This window comes from Entelurus aequoreus, linkage group LG10 (assembly GCF_033978785.1).
Source record: "Entelurus aequoreus isolate RoL-2023_Sb linkage group LG10, RoL_Eaeq_v1.1, whole genome shotgun sequence".
NCBI classification, from domain to species: Eukaryota; Metazoa; Chordata; class Actinopteri; order Syngnathiformes; family Syngnathidae; genus Entelurus; species Entelurus aequoreus.
Genome location: NC_084740.1, coordinates 56,548,993 through 56,572,666, shown reverse-complemented (window position 1 = coordinate 56,572,666; position 23,674 = coordinate 56,548,993). Strand labels below are relative to the sequence as shown.

At 38.4% G+C, this 23,674-nt stretch overlaps 1 protein-coding gene across 3 annotated transcripts in view; it reads left to right on the top strand.

Moving 5' to 3' along the window:
* Positions 1–762: 762 nt before the first annotated feature.
* Positions 763–23,674, top strand: part of LOC133658821 (transcriptional enhancer factor TEF-3-like) — a 96,697-nt gene continuing 73,785 nt past the window's right edge. For all 3 annotated transcript variants that reach the window (XM_062061250.1, XM_062061249.1, XM_062061248.1), the window contains exon 1: positions 763–985. The gene's annotated coding sequence lies outside the window, so the exon portion shown is untranslated. The remainder of the gene's footprint in view (positions 986–23,674) is intronic.

Here is a 23,674-nt window from a genome sequence, read left to right as displayed (position 1 = left end):
CAAATATTTTATTATTGCCAGACTTTCAAATAGACATTTGTTGGGGAAAAACACCATTTGTGTGAATAATCTTGTAGTCAAAATACCATCCATCCATCCATCCATCCATTTTTCTTCGGGGTCACGGGGGGTGCTGGAGCCTATCTCAGCTACAATCGGGCGGAAGGCGGTGTACACCCTGGACAAGTCACCACCTTATCGTAGGGCCAACACAGATAGACAACATTCACACACTAGGGACCATTTAGTGTTGCCAATCAAGTGCATGTCTTTGGAGGTGGGAGGGGCCTATCCCCAGGTGCATGTCTTTGGAGGTGGGAGGGGCCTATCCTCAGGTGCATGTCTTTGGAGGTGGGAGGGGCCTATCCCCAGGTGCATGTCTTTGGAGGTGGGAGGGGCCTATCCTCAGGTGCATGTATTTGGAGGAGGGAGGGGCCTATCCCCAGGTGCATGTCTTTGGAGGTGGGAGGAAGCCTGAGAGAACCCACGCAGTCACGGGCAGAACATGCAAAGTCCACACAGAAAGATCCCGAGTGCAGGATCGAACCAGGACCTTCTTATTGTGAGGCATCTATGTAAATATATGACCAAAACAAATAGGTTTTTCTGTTGATGGTGCAAATAAATAATCACAAAATAAAAGAAAACTAAAGAATAAGGTGATGAAAGTGGCACAAAGAGATGGTAAAAAGATGGTAATATTGAAAGAATGTTGTGAATGTTTGCCCTCCCTGGCCCCGCCCCTCCCCTGCGCCGCCGCCGTGATGACGTCACACGCGGTGCCTGCCTGCTTCCCTCCACTCCCGCCTCGCCTCGGCTTTTCCTCGCTTCTAAGTTCTTCTTCATGTCATCCCGCGGCTCATTCCACACATTCCTGCTCACGCGTCTGACCAAGAGTCGCCGCGGGACGAACACAGCGGAAGAAAAAGTCAATAAAAGCCAAAGAAGAAGAGCCGACAAGTGTTGCTCCACCTGCCACCACCAGGTAAGATCTCCCGCTTCTTTTCACACTTTTATCTTTACCCGAATAAACCTGCGCACTCGGGGAGGAAAGTCACATTTTCAACACATTTCTCCTCTCAGAGTCATTCCACCTCACGTTCGGCCACAGCATTCCTCAAATATTTCACATTTTCAAGCCACAATTCCAACATTTTCACCCTCCAAAAGTTTGACTTCCTGTGATTCAGCTGGGATTTACTTTGGACTTTTCCCAAGGGAATCTCGTCTTTACGCTCAAATATTCTTTGTTATTTGTAGACTAAAACTTCTCTTAAGGTACATTTGATTATGTCTTTGCTTCATTGGATTTGAAACAAAAGCTCACTTTTCATGGAGAACTCGTTTCAGAGAGTTTGTGAGCTCTAAAATGAATAGAAAATAACTTTGGCGTCTTTACATTTGTATAGAAGACTATAAAATACTTAATTTTGTGAATGTTGACATTTTCTGACGCGCAACATGATTAGTTTGAGGGCTCGTCAAAAACATAATAAATGCAAATTCTTGACTCTCAGCATTGATTAAACAATGATATTTATTAGAGATGTCGATAAATGCTTTAAAATGTAATATCTTGAAATTTTCTATCGTTTTTTTTTTATTATCGGTATTTTATTTTTTATTTTTTTTAATTAAATCAACATAAAACACAAGATACACTTACAATTAGTGCACCAAGCCAAAAAACCTCCCTCCCCCATTTACACTCATTCACACAAAAGGGTTGTTTCTTTCTGTTATTAATATTCTGCTTCCTACATTATATATCAATATATATCAATACAGTCTGCAAGGGATACAGTCCGTAAGCACACATGATTGTGCGTGCTGCTGCTCCACTAATAGTACTAACCTTTAATACTTCATTTGACTCATTTTCATTCATTACTAGTTTCTATGTAACTGTTATAATATTGTTTTACTTTCTTTTTTATTAAATAATTTTCTAAAAATTTATTTATCTTTTTATTTTTTAAAAGGACCTTATCTTCACCATACCTGGTTGTCCAAATTAGGCATAATAATGTGTTAATTCCACGACTGTATATATCGGTATCGGTTGTTATCGGTATTGGTTATTAAAGAGTTGGACAATATTAGAATATCGGATATCGGCAAAAAGCCATTATCGGACATCCCTAATGTATATTCTTGACACTACTCGAGTAGTGTGAAGTTTCTATCAAAAATATCCAAGAATGAATACTAATGAAAACATTTGTCAAATATTTTGGATTTTATTGCTATAATTCTAACATTTTCACCCTGGGAATTTTCACTTCTTATACATTTTTTAAATGTTTTCCCCTAAAAGTTGTGCCATTGTTTTCATGCCAAGACAACTAATTAGGTTGAGTACTAAAAGACATCTGGTAAGATTAAAGTTCTCATTTTTCCTGCTCAAGTGGACATACAAAGACTTGAACTTTATTACAAGTGGAAATAGTTACTAAGTCACGTTTGACCGATCAATAAAGGTTCATGAAAAGGACAACGACGTCCTCACATTTTCACACAGACTACAAATGGAAAGAAATAATGGATGGAATATTTCTTTATCCACATTCTGACCTATGACATGAAGTGTGAGCTTCAAAACAAGACTCATCATTACAGCAAACAATTGACTCAGCAACTGGTAGCCAATGATTGAGTGTACGTAACACCGCCATAATCTAAAATTCGATAAAAAAACAAACAAACGACTAGAACATTCCTAAAATATTTCACATTTTCGAGGGATATTTCCAGCATTCCAACATCCTGTGATTATACCGTAGCTTTTCCCCTCCTCCATCCCAGGAACTCACGTCATTGTTCCACGGCCAAATATTAGCCAAGCCAACTAATTAGGTGGACTTGACTTGTTTTGTTGTGGACTCAACAGAAGTGCTAGAAGTGGCAACGTTTGACGTCTCGTAGTTCATTAAAACACCTGCCACTCTCTCCATCAATGAGGCGGAGGTTGAAATAAAGTAGTCATTCTTTTACAAACAATTATTAATATTTGCTCTTTCATTTGCTTAAAGGCCTACTGAAACCCACTACTACCGACCACGCAGTCTGATAGTTTATATATCAATGATGAAATCTTAACATTATAACACATGCCAATACGGCCGGGTTAACTTATAAAGTGACATTTTAAATTTGCCGCTAAACTTCCGGTTCGAAACGCCTCTGCGTGTGACGTATGCGTGTGACGTAGCCCGGCGAACACGGGTATGCCTTCCACATTGAAGCCGATACGAAAAAGCTCTGTTTTCATTTCATAATTCCACAGTATTCTGGACATCTGTGTTCGTGAATCTGTTTCAATCATGTTCATTGCATTATGGAGAAGGAAGCCGAGCAAGCAAAGAAGAAAGTTGTCGGTGCGAAATGGACGTATTTTTCGAACGTAGTCAGCCACAACAGTACACAGCCGGCGCTTCTTTGTTTACATTCCCGAAAGATGCAGTCAAGATGGAAGAACTCGGATAACAGAGACTCTAACCAGGAGGACTTTTGATTTGGATACACAGACGCCTGTAGAGAACTGGGACAACACAGACTCTTACCAGGATTACTTTGATTTGGATGACAAAGACGCAGACGTGCTACTGTGAGTATGCAGCTTTGGCTTTTTTTTGCGTATGTACGTAACTTTTTTTAAAATATATAAGCTTTATGAACCTTGGGTTAGGTGAACGGTCTTTTGGGCTGAGTGATTGTGTGTGTTGATCATGTGTTTGAATTGTATTGGCGTGTTCTATGGAGCTAGGAGCTAGCAGAGGAGCTAGGAGCTAGCATAACACGTACCGTACCGTACGTGCGCGTCACGTACGTAACTTTTTAAAAATATATAAGCTTTATGAACCTTGGGTTAGGTAAACGGTCTTTTGGGCTGAGTGATTGTGTGTGTTGATCAGGTGTTTGAATTGTATTGGCGTGTTCTATGGAGCTAGGAGCTAGCAGAGGAGCTAGGAGCTAGCATAACAAACACGCAGGTGTTTTTATGCAGGATTAATTTGTGGCATATTAAATATAAGCCTGGTTGTGTTGTGGCTAATAGAGTATATATACGTCTTGTGTTTATTTACTGTTGTAGTCATTCCCAGCTGAATATCAGGTCACCCCGGCTCTCACAGCATCTTCCCTATCTGAATAGCTTCAACTCCCCACTAGTCCTTCACTTGCACTTTACTCATCCACAAATCTTTCATCCTCGCTCAAATTAATGGGGAAATTGTCGCTTTCTCGGTCCGAATCTCTCTCACTTCATGCGGCCATCATTGTAAACAATAGGGAACTTTGCGTATATGTTCAACTGACTACGTCACGCTACTTCCGGTAGGTGCAAGCCTTTTTTTTATCAGATACCAAAAGTTGCAATCTTTATCGTCGTTGTTCTATACTAAATCCTTTCAGCAAAAATATGGCAATATCGCGAAATGATCAAGTATGACACATAGAATAGATCTGCTATCCCCGTTTAAATAAAAAAAATTCATTTCAGTAGGCCTTTAAGTAGGTGCAGAAATCAAATCGACTGCATTTCTACAGCTCAAAAGCCCAGAAATACAAAGTAAAATAAACTGCAGTATTTTAGATTAGATGGGAATGTACTGATCCCTTAAGTGTGTACTCTAAGGCAGTGTTTTTCAACCACTGTGCCGCGGCACACTAGTGTGCCGTGAGAGATGATCTCATTTCACCTATTTGGGTTAAAAATATTTTTTGCAAAGCAGTAATTATAGTCTGCAAATGATGTGTTGTTGTTGAGTGTCGGTGCTGTCTAGAGCTCGGCAGAGTAACCGTGTAATACTATTCCATATCAGTAGGTGGCAGCAGGTAGCTAATTGCTTTGTAGATGTGGGAAACAGCGGGAGGCAGTGTGCAGGTAAAAAGGTGTCTAATGCTTAAACCAAAAATAAACAAAAAGTGAGTGTCCCTAAGAAAAGGCATTGAAGCTTAGGGAAGGCTATGCAGAACCAAACTAAAACTGAACTGGCTACAAAGTCAACAAAAACAGAACGCTGGAAAACAGCAAAGACTTACTGTGAATCAAAGACAATGTACATCCCAACATGACATGACAATCAACAATGTCCCCACAAAGAAGGATACAAACAACTGCAATATTCTTGATTGCTAAAACAAAGTAGATGCGGTGAATATCGCTCAAAGGAAGACATGAAACTGCTACAGGAAAATACCAAAAAAAGAGAAAAAGCCACCAAAATAGGAGCTCAAGACAAGAAGTAAAACACTACACACAGGAAAACAGCAAACAAGTCCAAATAAGTCAGGGTGTGATGTGACAGGTGGTGACAGTACACCTACTTTGAGACAAGAGCTATAGTGAGGTGGTTATGCTTTAAAGTCATATCCAACAACGACATTTTACTGTCAACTGAGTTTTGTTTTTTAATGTTTTCTGCTGGTGGTGTGCCTCTGCATTTTTTTCATGAAAAAAATGTACCTTTTTACCTGCACGCTGCCTCCCGCTGTTTCCCACATCTACAAAGCAATTAGCTACCTGCTGCCACCTACTGATATGGAAGAGTATTACACGGTTGCTAGACAGCACTGACACTCAACAACAACACATCATTTGCAGACTATAATTACTGCTTTGCAAAACATATTTTTAACCCAAATAGTTGAAATGAGATCATCTCCCACGGCACACCAGGCTGTATCTCAGTGGTTGAGAAACAATGTGTTAGTGTACGTTCCTCGCCAGTTAATAGCGTCTGCGTCTAAGCATTAGACATGCCAATTGTCCTTTCTTTAAAATGCTGTTTGCAATATTTATGCGAATACCTCGAGGGCACTGACTTTCTGGAGGGTTTGAAGGATTTGAGTCTGCCCTTTTACGTCTTTCAGCATGTGATGACGTCACCACACACCAGCTTTGTGCCTTGTTGGCTAATGATAGCCATTTGGCATTATTTTATTCAATAAAATGATTATTTTGTAAAAAAAAAAAAAATAGACATTTAGAAGAAAAAAAAGTTTTGTTAAAGCACTCAAAGCAAGTTGCAAATAGCCCACTTACTGCAGTTTGAACACTCCGTCACGTTTGCTTGACTGAATTAAAAGTTGGGCTATGCAGCCTGAGTACTGGTACTCTGAGTATTTAACACACTGCCTGAGTACCGGTACCCTGAGTATTCAACACACTACCTGAGTACCGGTACCCTGAGTATTTAAAGGCCTACTGAAATGATTTTTTTTTATTTAAACGGGAATAGCAGATCCATTCTATGTGTCATACTTGATCATTTCGCGATATTGCCATATTTTTGCTGAAAGGATTTAGTAGAGAAAATCAACGATAAAGTTCGCAACTTTTGCTCGCTGATAAAAAAAAGCCTTGCCTGTACCGGAAGTAGCGTGACGTCACAGGAGCTAGTATTCCTCACAATTCCCCATTGTTTACAATGGAGCGAGAGAGATTCGGACCGAGAAAGTGACGATTACCCCATTAATTTGAGCGAGGATGAAAGATTCGTAGATGAGGAACGTTACAGTGAAGGACTTGAGAGGCAGTGATGGACGTATCTTTTTTCGCTCTGACCGTAACTTAGGTACAAGCTGGCTCATTGGATTCCACACTCTCCTTTTTTTTATTGTGGATCACGGATTTGTATTTTAAACCACCTCGGATACTATATCCTCTTGAAAATGAGAGTCGAGAACGCAAAATGGACATTCAGTGCCTTTTATCTCCACGACAATACATCGGCGAAATGCTTTAGCTACGAGCTAACGTGATAGCATCGTGCTTTAACTGCATATAGAAACAAAAAAATAAACCCCTGACTGGAAGGATAGATAGAAAATCAACAATACTATTAAACCGTGGACATGTAAATACACGGTTAATGCTTTCCAGGCTGGCGAAGGTTAACAATGCTGTGCTAACGACGCCATTGAAGCTAACTTAGCAACGGGACCTCACAGAGCTATGCTAAAAACATTAGCTCTCCACCTACGCCAGCCAGCCCTCATCTAGTCATCAACACCCGTGCTCACCTGCGTTCCAGCGATCGGCAGAAGGACGAAGGACTTCACCCGATGCGTTTGGCGGCCCGGAGACGTAGGAAGTCAAGGTGAGGTCGGCTAGCGCTCCAACAAAGTCCTCCTGGTTGTGTTGCTGTACTCCGCTGCTAATACACCGATCCCACCTACAACTGTCTTCTTTGCAGCCTTCATTGTTCATTAAACAAATTGCAAAAGATGTCCAGAATACTGTGGAATTATGAAATGAAAACAGAGCTTTTTGTATAGGATTCTACGGGTACCATAACTTCCGTTACTCTGACTTCGTCACGCGCATACGTCATCATACCGCGACGTTTCAGCCGGATAATTCCCGGGAAATTTTAAATGTCACTTTATAAGTTAACCCGGCCGTATTGGCATGTGTTGCAATGTTAAGATTTCATCATTGATATATAAACTATCAGACTGCGTGGTCGGTAGTAGTGGCTTTCAGTAGGCCTTTAACACACTGCCTGAGTACCGGTACCCTGAGTATTTAACACACTGCAGTGTAGCTTCTATTTATAAACTTGTGTCTATTACATGAGACAAGTGCTTTGTGATGAGAAGCTGCTGACTTTGACTCCTGTATTTTGTCTGCAAGCATAAAGTTTTATAGTAACTAAGTGTTGTCATCCAAGATGCAGTACTGAACATGATGGCACTTGCTACAGCTGCTGCTGGACTGTCAGGGATTATTGTTGGGCAGAGTTCAAGTCTGTGTGTGTGTGTGTGTGTGTGTGTGTGTGTGTGTGTGTGTGTGTGTGTGTGTGTGTGTGTGTGTGTGTGTGTGTGTGTGTGTGTGTGTGTGTGTGTGTGTGTGTGTGTGTGTGTTGGTGTCCCACAGGGCAGCTGACAGAGTATTGCTATGGGGCAACAACAGGTGTATCGGCACAGCTGTCAAGGCACAACTCTGAGGAATGTGGACATGTGTCTTGTTGCTGTTGTCTGCTAGAAATAATACTCTAAACATTGTGTGTGTGTGCGTGTGTGTGTGTGCGTGTGTGTGTGTGTGTGTGTGTGTGTGTGCGCCTGCACGTGTGTGCTCATCACACATAGCCATCATTCCTCCTGTGCTTGCATGACAATGAAGAATAATGCCGCTCATATGAAGAATAATGCTTCCATATGAAGAATAATGCCACTCATATGAAGAATAATGCCTCACATATGAAGAATAATGCTTCACATATGAAGAATAATTCCTCACATATGAAGAATAATTCCTCACATATGAAGAATAATTCCTCACATATGAAGAATGCCTCACATATGAAGAATAATGCTTCACATATGAAGAATAATTCCTCACATATGAAGAATAATTCCTCACATATGAAGAATAATGCCTCACATATGAAAAATAATTCCTCACATATGAAGAATAATGCCTCACATATGAAGAATAATTCTTCACATATGAAGAATAATTCCTCACATATGAAGAATAATTCCTCACATATGAAGAATAATGCCTCACGTATAAAGAATAATTCCTCACATATGAAGAATAATGCCTCACATATGAAGAATAATTCCTCACATGAAGAATAATGCCTCACGTATAAAGAATAATGCCTCACATATGAAGAATAATGCCTCACATATGAAGAATAATGCTTCACATATGAAGAATAATTCCTCACATATGAAGAATAATGCCTCACATATGAAGAATAATGCTTCACATATGAAGAATAATTCCTCACATATGAAGAATAATGCCTCACATATGAAGAATAATTCCTCACATATGAAGAATAATGCCTCACGTATAAAGAATAATTCCTCACATATGAAGAATAATGCCTCACATATGAAGAATAATGCTTCGCATATGAAGAATAATTCCTCACATATGAAGAATAATGCCTCACATATGAAGAATAATGCCACACATATGAAGAATAATGCCTCACAGATGAAGAATAATGCCTCACAGATGAAGAATAATGCCTCACATATGAAGAATAATGCCTCACATATGAAGAATAATGCCTCACATATGAAGAATAATGCCTTACATATGAAGAATAATGCTTCACATATGAAGAATAACGCCTCACATATGAAGAATAGTGCCTCACATATGAAGAATAATTCCTCACATATGAAGAATAATGCCTCACATATGAAGAATAATTCCTCACATATGAAGAATAATGCCTCACATATGAAGAATAATGCCTCACAGTCTGCTGCAACAAAAACGTCACCTCAGTGTGTCTTCATTTCACTCCTGTTTCTGCTCAATTCAACCAACCAAATAGGAGAAAATACATGTTTTATTTACATAAGCTTCAGATGGCACAACATGCTGAAGAAGTGATATTCCCAACATGCTGAAGAAGTGATATTCCCAACATGCTGAAGAAGTGATATTCCCAACATGCCGAAGAAGTGATATTCCCAACATGCTGAAGTTATATTCCCAACATGCTCAACATATTGAAGAAGTGATATTCCCAACATGCTCAACATGCTGAAGAAGTTATATTCCCAACATGCTCAACATGCTGAAGAAGTGATATTCCCAACATGCTCAACATGCTGAAGAAGTGATATTCCCAACAACATTTCCCCGTGAAATGTTCTCAACATGAACATTTCCCATCACGGTTATTGTGAGCAAAAGGATGACTGCTCGCAATTATGTTGAATGTGTTGTAAAAAGTATTGCTACACACTAAAATGGTTTGACAAATTGTTTTAATAACTAAAATAAATAAATGCACCGTTTTATGTTTTGTGTTTCCTATGCTTCGCTAAAAGTGTTTTAGTATTTTATCAGTTTCAATGGCTAATCTATAGGAGAGTATAGAAGAGCACTGTGTAGTGAGAGAGCACAGCTTGCAGGCTCACTGTGCACTACTGAATAGTTTAGTTGTGTTTATATCACTTTAGGTTGGGGAAAGACGTTAATATGTCTTGTTTTCATGTTAGCATTTACGCTTGCAAGCTGGCGCCGGTCATTTTGTGAGTACGTCAAAGTGCAGTTAACAGTCACAGTGTTTTGATCATTTAATTTAAAGGGTAAAATTGTGAGTTTTGCAGCTGTTATCATTAACATGCACATCCTTACATCGTTACTCAGCTATTTCAAGGCGGAGCTAAGGGCCTTTATGTACTCACCTGTATTTTATTGAAGGAGGCGTACACTTGAGAAGTAGCTGGACATTTGTTTTTTTCCATTTTGTAGTGTGGACGCAGTTTTTTTAAAAAATGACTTACATGATAAAGATGGGTTTTTTTGATTGATTGAGACTTTTATTAGTAGGTTGCACAGTGAAGTACATATTCCGTACAATTGACCACTAAATGGTAACACCCCAATAAGTTTTTCAACTTGTTTAAGTCGGGGTCCACTTAAACTGATTCATGATACAGATATATACTATCAGATATATACTATCATCATAATACAGTCATCACACAAGATAATCACATTGAATTATTTACATTATTTACAATCAGGGGTGTGGAGGGGGGGGGGTAGGATATGGACAGCAAGTAGTGGACAGAGAGAGATAGAGAGAGAGAGATAGAGAGAGAGAGAGAGAGAGAGAGAGAGAGAGAGAGAGAGATCAGAAGACATAAAAAGTATCTGCATTTGATTGTTTACATTTGATTATTAGCAATCTGGGGAGGGTGTTAGTTTAGGGTTGTAGTTTCCTGTAGGTGAACTTTTATTGCGGTTTTGAAGGAGGATAGAGATGCCCTTTCTTTTACACCTGTTGGGAGCGCATTCCACATTGATGTAGCATAGAAAGAGAATGAGTTAAGACCTTTGTTAGTTCGGAATCTGGGTATCTGGTATCAAGCATTGTAGCTAACTACACAACCTAGCCCTTTTTTCGGTGTCCTAATGTAATTATGTGCTTATCATGACTATCAAGATGTTTTGAGCCCCCCCCCTCGGAGCCTAGTCTGGGATCGACTCCCCACGTCCACCTTTTCCCCCAGCCCCCTTTTAACGCTGCGACCCATCAGTGTTCCTCTTCTGTCACCATGTACTATATATGTCTGCTTTTCAAAGCCTCTCATTTTGTTTGACTTTTGAAGTGCAATGACAATACTTTGCTATCATACCCCTTTTCTATCCTTTTAGTACGACTGCGAGATAGTAAACATTCTCAAGAAACAGTCATTTGACCAATTTAAAAAAAAAAGGGACTTGTCTAGAAAAAGGCAAAGGCAATGTGCGGGTTTATTGATTTGTTACAACTGAGATGAATTATAGGAGTCATCGATCTAAATGTTCTGGCTGGGTTGATGTAATGATCTATTTGCAGGTGTCTAAATGTGTTTGAGGCAAATAATGGCAGCAAAATAACCCCGCTGCCCTCTCATCATATGCTATTCTGATCCCATACCATACCATACCATACCATACCATACTATACCGTATTTGCATTTCCATTAGGGTGCTGACTGTGACCAGTGGACTGCACATACACACTCCTTAGTATTCACTTTCAGCACAAAATGATCAGATTTTCTTTTTTTTTTTAAATGTTGTACGTAAGTGTCTGTCTTCTGTACGCTAGCTTGAAGAAAGTTGCATGATAGCATTTTACATAGCATGTTGCTTCTGTACCCAGACAAACATCATTGTCTAGACCAGGGGTCACCAACGTGGTGCCCGCGGGCACCAGGTAGCCCGTAAGGACCAGATGAGTAGCCCGCCGGCCTGTTCTAAAAATAGCTCAAATAGCAGCACTTACCAGTGAGCTGCCTCTATTTTTTAAATTGTATTTATTTACTAGCAAGCTGGTCTCGCTTTGCTCGACATTTTTAATTCTAAGAGAGACAAAACTCAAATCGAATTTGAAAATCCAAGAAAATATTTTAAAGACTTGGTCTTCACTTGTTTAAATAAATTCATTATTTTTTTACTTTGCTTCTTATAACTTTCAGAAAGACAATTTTAGAGAAAAAATACAACCTTAAAAATGATTTTAGGATTTTTAAACACATATACCTTTTTACCTTTTAAATTCCTTCCTCTTCTTTCCTGACAATTTAAACCAATGTTCAAGTAAATTTATTTTTTATTGTAAAGAATAATAAATACATTTTAATTTAATTCTTCATTTTAGCTTCTGTTTTTTCGACGAAGAATATTTGTGAAATATTTCTTCAAACTTATTATGATTAAAATTCAAAAAAAAATATTCTGGAAAATCTAGAAAATCTGTAGAATCAAATTTAAATCTTATTTCAAAGTCTTTTTAATTTCTTTGAAAAAATTTTGTTCTGGAAAATCTAGAAGAAATAATGATTTGTCTTTGTTAGAAATATAGCTTGGTCCAATTTGTTATATATTCTAACAAAGTGCAGATTGGATTTTAACCTATTTAAAACAGGTCATCAAAATTCTAAAATTAATCTTAATCAGGAAAAATTACTAATGATGTTCCATAAATTATTTTTTAAAATTTTTTCAAAAAGATTCGAATTAGCTAGTTTTTCTCTTCTTTGTTTCGGTTGAATTTTGAATTTTAAAGAGTCGAAATTGAAGATAGACTATGTTTCAAAATGTAATTGTCATTTTTTTGTGTTTTCTCCTCTTTTAAACCATTCAATTAAGTGTAAATATCATTAATTATTAATAATAACATAGAGTTAAAGATAAATTGAGCAAATTGGCTATTTCTGGCAATTTATTTAAGTGTGTATCAAACTGGTAGCCCTTCGCATTAATCAGTACCCAAGAAGTAGCTCTTGGTTTCAAAAAGGTTGGTGACCCCTGGTCTAGACTGACCATACATCCTCTTTTCCCCGGACATGTCCTCTTTTTTTCACACACTAGGGCCAATTTAGTGTTGCCAATCGACTTTTCCAGGGTGTACCTCGCCTACTGCCCGAATGCAGCTGAGATAGGCTCCAGCGACCCCAAAAGGGACAAGCGGTAGAAAATGGATGGATGGATGTTCTTTTTTGCGTGGCTGTCCGGGCGGGGTTTCTTGAATGCCTCAAATGTCCGGCATTTTGAGTTAGGGTTGTGTGTATTTTCAATGTACGTTCAGGGTTAAAAAGGGGTTAAAAACAAAACAAATTGTTAAGGTGTGCGCACGCAGCAGCATTCGTGAGGGAGGGGCAGAGACAGAGAGTGCGAGAGAGCGAGGGAGTGGATTGATTGATTGATTGAAACTTTTATTAGTAGATTGCACAGTACAGTACATATTCCGTACAATTGACCACTAAATGGTAACACCCCAATAAGTTTTTACACTTGTTTAAGTCGGGGTCCACGTTAATCAATTCATGGTACAAATATATACTATCATCATAATACAGTCATCACACAAGTTCATCATCAGAGTATATACATTGAATTATTTACATTATTTACAATGTGTGGGATCCAGGGGGGTTAGGGGGGGACAGACACAAGAGAGAGATGTGGAGAGACAGACAGGACACAAGAGAGATGCTGAAACGTAAATGCAACTTCACGGATGATTTGCAGAAAAAGTATCAGTGTTTATATAAATATATATATATATACAATATATATGTCTTAATTGGATTATCCAAAAAAAAAAAATAGTGCTCGATACCGTGGTAGAGCATAATATGTATGTGTGGGAAAAAATCACAAGACTATTTCATCTCTACAGGCCTGTTTCATGAGGGTTTCCTCAATCATCAGGAGATTATCCTGATGATTGAGGAAACCCTCATGAAACAGGCCTGTAGAGATGAAATAGTCTTGTGATTTTTTCCCACACATACATATATATATACAATATATATATATGTATATATATATATATATAATATATATATATATATATATATATATATATATATATATATATATATATATATATATATATATATATATATATATATATATATATATATATATATATATATATATACACAAATATATTGGGGTTTATTCACTGTAGTTTGTATATTCTCACATAAAATCATCAGAAAAACCATGTTATTGCATTTTCCAAGGCACAGAATAAGGTTCACCAGTGACGTGCAGTCAGGTTCACAGTTTTTTATAAAGCATTTTTGGGATCTAATCAATGTTAATACAGGTTGCTTAAAAAAAAGAAAATTATTCACTTCAGTTTAAATATTGTTTTGAAATAAATAGTACATTTCTTTTTATATACTGTATGCAGCACCCCCCGCGGCCCCAAAAGGGACAAGCGGTATAAAATGGATGGATGGATGGATGAAAGTAAATAAAGGTGTTTTCACTAGAAAGTGCATAAGCCTATCCTTAAACAGGAAACAGCCCATTTGCTGGTAAAAGTCCTCCTTACTTTCATTTGGATTGAAAAGTCTCTGAGCCACATTGCCCCTCTCAAAAAGCACCTGCTAGCCCCCCCACTGTGAGCATGAGAATGACATCACACTTACATTAAAGACGAGACAGTTAGTAAATGTATTAGCAACATGCTGATAGACACAAACCATTTGGTTTTACTTCAAAATGCCAAAACTACTGAAGTCCTACAGATAATGCATTAATAAGTTTAATGAATGCTATTATTCATTGTTTATTTTTTTCCCCCTGATCACCACTAAAGTAAAACATGTTTTATTTGTATTTCTTTTTATTCTGAGATCTTCATGCATAACAAATGAAACAAGACACAAACACATTCATGGTGAGCGTATGGCTGGAATTTAGCCTGAAGAAAACATTCAATGAAAAAGGCTTAGAAAGAACAATTGCGGGGAAAAAGGGAGTTATTAAAAGGTGCACTTATCACCTGCTTCAGAGGAGACATTCATTAAAAACAAATGAGATTTTCCATCTGAATGTGTTGACATTTTAGAAAAAAATGTAAAAAGTTGCTGCAATGTGACGTCAAACACAACAATTGCATGTTCAGCTGAAGCATAAATAAAAGACACATTAAATTGATGGGTTTCATCATTTTTAACTTAACAGTTATGCCAACTTAGTGTGTATTGGGAGGTGCACAGGTACGCAGTTCTGCTAAAAGGGCTTGTGGTGGTTGAGGGTTTTGGCCCTCCTGACCGCTCAGCACCAGCTGGGGGATTATCCTGCTGAGCGGATCCAGGCAAGAGGGGCCTCAGTGGGGTTGGACGTAGGACGTGGTATGGTGTTGTGTTTTTAGCTAATTAACCCGTAGGACGTGGTATGGTGTCGTTTTTTTTTAGCTTATTAACAAGTAGGATGTGGTATGGTGTTGTGTTTTTAGCTAATTAACCCGTAGGACGTGGTATGGTGTCATTTTTTTAGCTAATTAACAAGTAGGATGTGGTATGGTGTTGTGTTTTTAGCTAATTAACCCGTAGTACGTGGTATGGTGTTGTGTTTTTAGCTAATTAACCCGTAGGACGTGGTATGGTGTCGTTTTTTTAGCTAATTAACAAGTAGGATGTGGTATGGTGTTGTGTTTTTAGCTAATTAACCCATAGGATGTGGGATGGTGTTGTTTTTTTTAGCTAATTAACCCGTAGGACATTTTGACTTGGAAGGGGTAATGGCTCATTATCCTAACATAATGTAGATAGATCCTACAATGTAAGACTTTGTGCACCCCTGGTCTATCATCCTGCCCTCTCTAAAGCAGGGATCACCAACCTTTTTGAAACCAAGAGCTACTTCTTGGGTAGTGATTAATGCGAAGGGCTACCAGTTTGATACACACTTAAATAAATTGCCAGAAATAGCCAATTTGCTCAATTTACCTTTAACTCTATGTTATTATTAATAATGAATGATATTTACACTTAATTGAATGGTTTAAAAGAGGAGAAAACACGAAAAAAATTACAATTCAATTTTGAAACATAGTTTATCTTCAATTTCGACTCTTTAAAATTCAAAAACTAGCTAATTTGAATCTTTTTGAAAAAATTAAAAAAAGAATTTATGGAACATCATTAGTAATTTTTCCTGATTAAGACACATTTTAGAATTTTGATGACATGTTTTAAATAGGTTACAATCCAATCTGCACTTTGTTAGAATATATAACAAATTGGACCAAGCTATATTTCTAACAAAGACAAATCATTATTTCTTCTAGATTTTCCAGAACAAAAATTTTAAAAGAAATTCAAAAGACTTTGAAATAAGATTTAAATTTGATTTTACAGATTTTCTAGATTTGCCAGAATAATTTTTTTGAATTTTAATCATAATAAGTTTGAAGAAATATTTCACAAATATTCTTCGTCGAAAAAACAGAAGCTAAAATGAAGAATTAAATTAAAATGTATTTATTATTCTTTACAATAAAAAAAAATAATTTCCTTGAACATTGATTTAAATTGCCAGGAAAGAAGAGGAAGGAATTTAAAAGGTAAAAAGGTATATGTGTTTAAAAATCCTAAAATCATTTTTAAGGTTGTATTTTTTCTCTAAAATTGTCTTTCTGAAAGTTACAAGAAGCAAAGTAAAAAAATTAATGAATATTATTTAAACAAGTGAAGACCAAGTCTTTAAAATATTTCCTTGGATTTTCAAATTCTATTTGAGTTTTGTCTCTCTTAGAATTAAAAATGTCGGGCAAAGCGAGACCAGCTTGCTAGTAAATAAATAAAATTAAAAAAATAGAGGCAGCTCACTGGTAAGTGCTGCTATTTGAGCTATTTTTAGAACAGGCCAGCTGGCTACTCATCTGGTCCTTACGGGCTACCACCGCGTTGGTGACCCCTGCTCTAAAGGTTAGTATAGTTTGGCGAATGGGTTGATAGTTCTTCAAATTAGTGATGAAAAAACTTCCAAATTGAGGTTGTTTATTCATGTTCTCCACTAAGCACACAAAGGAAAGTAGATGAATATTCACATGAGGTGCACAAACCTTTAGGAATCATGTTAAATACAGCTGGTACAAACTGAAAAAAGCAATGCAATCAGGCAGGATTAAGGTTGGCACTAATGCTGCTAGCCTAATGCTAACATACAATGGACAATCCCACTGACAGGCTAATGGAATTTTACATCATGATAATTTTTATACTTGTACTAACATTTAACAAATGAGATTTTACCCCAGCAAAATTGGCATTAAAAAAGGCATTTGTATTTATCGGCCCAAACCTGTGGAAAGAAATATTGATTTGAAAAGAAAAAACTTGTGGACCATCAGATAGTTCACCTGGAAGGTAAAGTGATATCTTCCACATTACACCAGAGGTTACATCACTGCAGGGTTTCAGGATCCATTTGAAAGTTCTTCTTATGGTCTATAAATGTGTTTATGTTATTGGGCCTTCTTTTCTTTCAGATTTGCTTCTAACCTGAGATCCTCCGACACTCTCCTAATTATTCCAAAAGTCATCTTTCTATTATTACGTCTTCTCGGGGCTGCAGAGAATGTTCATGTTTTTAAGAGCAGCCTTTTTGATTGAGATTTTATTTATTTTATTTTATAGAATTCATTCCTATTTGAATTTGTATTCTTATTTATGCTAGATTTGATTTAGTTCTATTTATTTATTATATATTTACTTTCAATCCAATACACTTTATTTGTATAGCACATTTAATGAATGATGGGTTCTCACTTCTCTGTGAAGGGCTTTGAGTTTCTAGAAAAGTGCTATATAAATCTAATCCATTATTATTATTAAACAACAAACATGTTTCTAAAGTGCTGCACAACAATATTAAAAACAATATTCAAATATTATCCTTAGCTCCACCAATGACTGAATAAATACAAAATAATAATAAATATAGAACCAATATAAAAAAAAATATGATTAAAAACGATTTTAAAGGGTAAAACTTTGAATTAATTTCTATCTTCAGGCTATTTTTTGTCATATTGTATCCTTCATTCTTAATCATAGTTCTTACTATTTGTACGCGTGTTATTATTCCTACTTTCCAAGTTCCCAGCATTCCTGGGCGGGAGTCGTCTACATCAGGGATTTTATGGGCCAGGACTGTGGAGGCGCTTGGTGGCTGTGGTCGGTAGGTTGTGAGTTCAAACCGCGGCCGAGTCATACCAAAGACTATAAAAATGGGAGCCATTACCTCGCTGCTTGGCACTCAGCATCAAGGGTTGGAATTGGGGGTTAAATCACCAAATGATTACCGAGCGTGGCCCACGCTGCTGCTCTCTGCTCCCCTCACCTCCCAGGGGGTGAACAACGGTGATGGGTCAAATGCAGAGGACAAATTTCACCACACCTAGTGTGTGCGTGACAATCATTGGTACTTTAACTTTAACTTTGGTGCAGACGGCTCCTGTGATGGTGTTACCTCACCTGGCTCCTCTGTACTCAGTGTGAGTGTGTGTGTGTGTGTGTGTGTTTGTGACTGATAATGGAGAGAGGTGAGTCATGGGCGCATTGTTTTAAAGTCTGTAAAGCACCATGTGTTGCATTTCTTTAATGTGCAAATCCTGGATGGCGTACTAGTGACCAAACTACAAGTAGCTTTTTGACAAGTTAACAATAAAGGCTCATTTTTCTCTCCTTTTTATCATTGACATTCTTACCGCCAATGAGAGAAGAGAACTTTCTCTATCGAGATGCATTTTAGCACACTTGGTTGTTATACTGCTGGTTTACTTTGTGGTCCACTATCGGAGGACTAAGCTCAGTTGATTTTGAAGAGACTGAACTAAGCCTGCATGTTTGTATTTGTGTGTGGACAAGTTGTGGAACACACCTGATTGAGTCCCTGGACTACTTTGACCTCTCACCCAGTGAAACCAATCCTGTTTTAAAGCCCTTCCTTTGATAACTTCCCACCTAACACGTATTACAAGTGACGTCACTGCCCTGTTCTTGCCCTAAATGGACATGCCGGAGGTCTGAGCCAGCAGGAAAAGTCCACAACAACAAAGCTCTGATTGTACCCACGCATAACTTCCTTCTTGAGCAAGTGCTTCCCTCTCGGCTCACTTCCATTTTGATGGTCAGGACAGGAAGCTGATGTTGCTACAAACTGCACACCTTAAATAACAAAGAGGATGTCAGTGGTGTAGCTGATGTTGCTACATAATGCACACCTTAAATAACAAAGAGGATGTCAGTGGTGTAGCTGATGTTGCTACAAACTGCACACCTTAAATAACAAAGAGGATGTCAGTGGTGTAGCTGATGTTGCTACAAACTGCACACCTTAAATAACAAAGAGGATGTCAGTGGTGTGGCTGATGTTGCTACAAACTGCACACCTTAAATAACAAAGAGGATGTCAGTGGTGTAGCTGATGTTGCTACAAACTGCACACCTTAAATAACAAAGAGGATGTCAGTGGTGTAGCTGATGTTGCTACAAACTGCACACCTTAAATAACAAAGAGGATGTCAGTGGTGTAGCTAATGTTGCTACAAACTGCACACCCTGAATAACAAAGAGGATGTCAGTGGTGTAGCTGATGTTGCTACATAATGCACACCTTAAATAACAAAGAGGATGTCAGTGGTGTAGCTGATGTTGCTACATAATGCACACCCTAAATAACAAAGAGGATGTCAGTGGTGTAGCTGATGTTGCTACATAATGCACACCTTAAATAACAAAGAGGATGTCAGTGGTGTAGCTGATGTTGCTACAAACTGCACACCCTGAATAACAAAGAGGATGTCAGTGGTGTAGCTGATGTTGCTACAAACTGCACACCCTGAATAACAAAGAGGATGTCAGTGGTGTAGCTGATGTTGCTACAAACTGCACACCCTGAAAAACAAAGAGGATGTCAGTCTGTCCCTCAGTCAAGTCTGCATCAGGATGATGTGCAGTCATTCAGGAATGCCAAGCTAATTAGAGACATTCATAGGCAGCAAATGTGATCAACATTGATACAAATTCCTTCCTAACAATTTAGTTGTAGTGAAGATCTCAGCCAGCAACAAAACTCTCCCCCTGGAGCCGTAATATCCTGCCGTGCTCCTTTTGGCATGAATGTGTGTGTGGATGATGAGCCTCTCTAATGTGGCTCCTCATCTATTGACTTTGGAGCCCCCCAGCAACACCCCTCCTCGTCTTCATCTCCCCTCTTTTATTTCTTTTACCGCCTGCACTAACCTAATCACTGTTGCTGTGAGCAGCTGCTGTGACATGTTGGAAGGAGCTATACCTTCCAATGGCTACTTTACTCACTTTACTGGCTTTTATTAAGGCTGCACCATTAGAGCAACAATACAAATCAACCTTTATTTTGATTGATATTGAAACACAATTTATAACACAATTATTCAATGTATTGCACCACCCAGATGCAACATTAAATAACATTTAGATGACAAACTGGTAACTTCCATCCATCCATTTTCTACCACTTGTCCCTTTCGGGGTTGCGGGGGGTGCTGGAGCCTATCTCAGCTGCATTCGGGCGGAAGGCGGGGTACACCCTGGACAAGTCACCACCTCATCACAGGATCAACACAGATGGACAACATTCACACACTAGGGACCATTTAGTGTTGCCAATCAACCTATCCCCAGGTGCATGTCTTTGGAGGTGGGAGGGGCCTATCCCCAGGTGCATGCCTTTGGAGGTGGGAGGAAGCCGGAGTAGAACCCACGCAGTCACGGGGAGAACATGCAAACTCCACACAGAAAGATCCCGAGCCCAGGATTGAACTCAGGACCTTCGTACTCTGAGGCACATGCACTAACCCCTGTGCCACCGTGCTGCCCTAAATGAGTAACTTAAACAACAAAAAGTAAAACAACAATAATAATAATAATAACAGCAATAAAATAAAAATAACAAAAGAAATACAAAAGACAATACAATATATATTTTTTTTAATTCCGCTTTTTGACCTTTTACACTTATTGTGTGCTTTTTGTGTCAAATTAAATTTGAGAAAATATTAGCTAATTTAAATGCAATTTGAATATTGCACTCTGAATACCTTCGGCTATTTACGAACAGTGACATCACACTAGTAACACTTCTGCACTCTGACCATATTATTAGGTCAGTCATACTGGAAACACACCAAAATAGCCAACAACTGATTCAACTGATCAAAGGCCCTCAATACACTCTAAAAACACCCAGAAACTGTCAACAGTACTATATTTACATGTCCTGACCTGAGAATGAACCAAATATGAGTCATATTGTTATTACAAGCGCTAACACAGACGGACTATTTTAGCGGCGTATTGATAGAAGTGAGCTAATGTTAGCTTACGCTGCTATTGTTGACACACTGAGCAGACTTCTGCTTCTGTTTGGTGTCGAACTTGCTAAAAGTACATTTTAGATTATAATTCATGCACCTGTCACCTGCTAGTAGACAAATGTGGCCATGGTCTGACAGGCTGGTCCACTTTCACATCCCCCGAGATGACAAAGTAGACCCCACAAGACGCTTCCTGCAGGAACTTGTTTTAACCCTTCGTGAAGATTACAAAATGATGTGAACGAGTGATGTCGGTGGGCATCCCAGCGAGAGTGGAAATATTACAGTAAGTGTTTGTTAAAGTGAGTTAGTATGTTCAGCAGCTAGCAATGCTGCGGATGCTATAGTGTCACAATGAAGCTGCATCCATCACTCGGCTTCTAAAACTTATTGCTCATCCTCTTTGTGTTCGGGCTCAAAAATATATAAGGTCTTGGATCATCATTTTTCCAAAAGTAATTGTTGTTGGCTCTCACAAAGTCTGCTTGATTAGCATTGTTGTTGATCTTTGGTTCCTAGCGTGACGTCACATGATCACGTGACTGGCCTCCTCATCTCTCAAAATGGTTCGGGAATCTCTGTGAGATTGATCCTATTTTGATCATATCTAGTATTTATTTGCAAACTTTGGAAGTCTTTTGATGTCATAAATCAGATATCTATGATACTAGCTTCAATGTAGAGGCAACTTGTTTTTCCACTCTACTGCTACTTTAAGTACATTATGCTTGTGTAAGGTACTTTTTCAAAACTCTTATTTTGTTAGACCGGATGTGGCGCACCGTGCTGTTATTGTGAAAAGGGGAAGTGTGCTGTTGTTCTGAGATTGGAAGTGTGCTGATGACTTGAGGCTGTTGGGGGAAAACAAAGAGATCCTCTTAAGTTGCGACTGCTGTCCTGTTTCTGTATTGCTCTTACATCGATGATGTCGTTCACAACAACACAAGCAGATGAAATGTCTTGTGGATTGTTCTTGCTAGCTTCAGCTTGCGCTAACCTACTCAGTGGCCTAGTGGTTAGACTAAGTTGTGAGTTCAAACCCCGGCCGAGTCATACCAAAGACTATAAACATGGGAGCCATTACCTCCCTGCTTGGCACTCAGCATCAAGGCTTGGAATTGGGGGTTCAATCACCAAAAATGATTCCCGGGCATGGCCACCGCTGCTGCTCACTGCTCCCCTCACCTCCCAGGGGGTGAACAAGGGTGATGGGTCAAATGCAAAGGACAAATTTCACCACACCTAGTGTGTGTGTGTGTGTGTGACTATCATTGGTACTTTAACTTCATAGTTTAGTCTGTTTCAAAGAGGCCCTCTTGACGTTGTTTAGATCAAGACGTCTTTTGGAATTTTTCCAAACTAACGTTCAATTTGGTCACATTTGACTCACATTTCCATCAATTTAAGTGATATTCTGCATTTATCAGCGCATTTTATTGGCCAAATATGTGACTCGGTCTGTGGTTGGTTACGTTAACATGGACATCAAAATCATATGTCTATACTTTTTTATTGAGTTTAGTGATTGTTGATTAGGCCTACTAACGCTGTGTCAATTAAAAAATAGCAACCATGGTACGATCCCCAACTTCTAGTAGACGTGGTCTTTTTTCCACTCATACGGTACGCTCACTCTTCTGTTTCACCGTTACAAGCCCAGGTTTTTTGCATTCCATTATTATTACTGTTTTAATCAATATCATGATGGTGAGAAGCCATAATCAAAATGTGATGACAATAACAAGTATTGTGTATGTCACACAATACTTGTGACTCATCAAAACTTCCCTTTCACTCGGTGCATGACAACAATTTTTTCACTGGCCTATGGAGCAGTTATGCACACCTGGCAACACGCAGCAATACAAATATGCTACATTACTAGGATTGACATTCTGAACCATTTTGAGAGTTAAGTTACAAATATTAATACTGTACTGAAGTATAAATATAAGTAAAGTTTAACATTTTGTAGTATGTATAACTGCTGTTATTTTGACAATGACAGTAAAGTAATTGATTGAAGTATTCAAATATAGTTTTATTAGTAATGTGTAAATTGATTGCGTAGTTGCAACAAATACAAAATACCACATTTGAAACAAACAACTTAAAGGCCTACTGAAACCCACTACTACCGACCACGCAGTCTGATAGTTTATACATCAATGATGAAATCTTAACATTGCAACACATGCCAATACGGCCGGGTTAACTTATAAAGTGACATTTAAAACTTCCCGGGAAATATCCGGCTGAAACGTCGCGGTATGATGACGTATGCGCGTGACGAAGTCAGAGTAACGGAAGTTATGGTACCCCTTAGAATCCTATACAAAAAGCTCTGTTTTCATTTCATAATTCCACAGTATTCTGGACATCTTTTGCAATTTGTTTAATGAACAATGAAGGCTGCAAAGAAGACAGTTGTAGGTGGTATCGGTGTATTAGCAGCGGACTACAGCAACACAACCAGGAGGACTTTGTTGGAGCGCTAGCCGCGCAAGCCGCCGACCTCACCTTGACTTCCTACG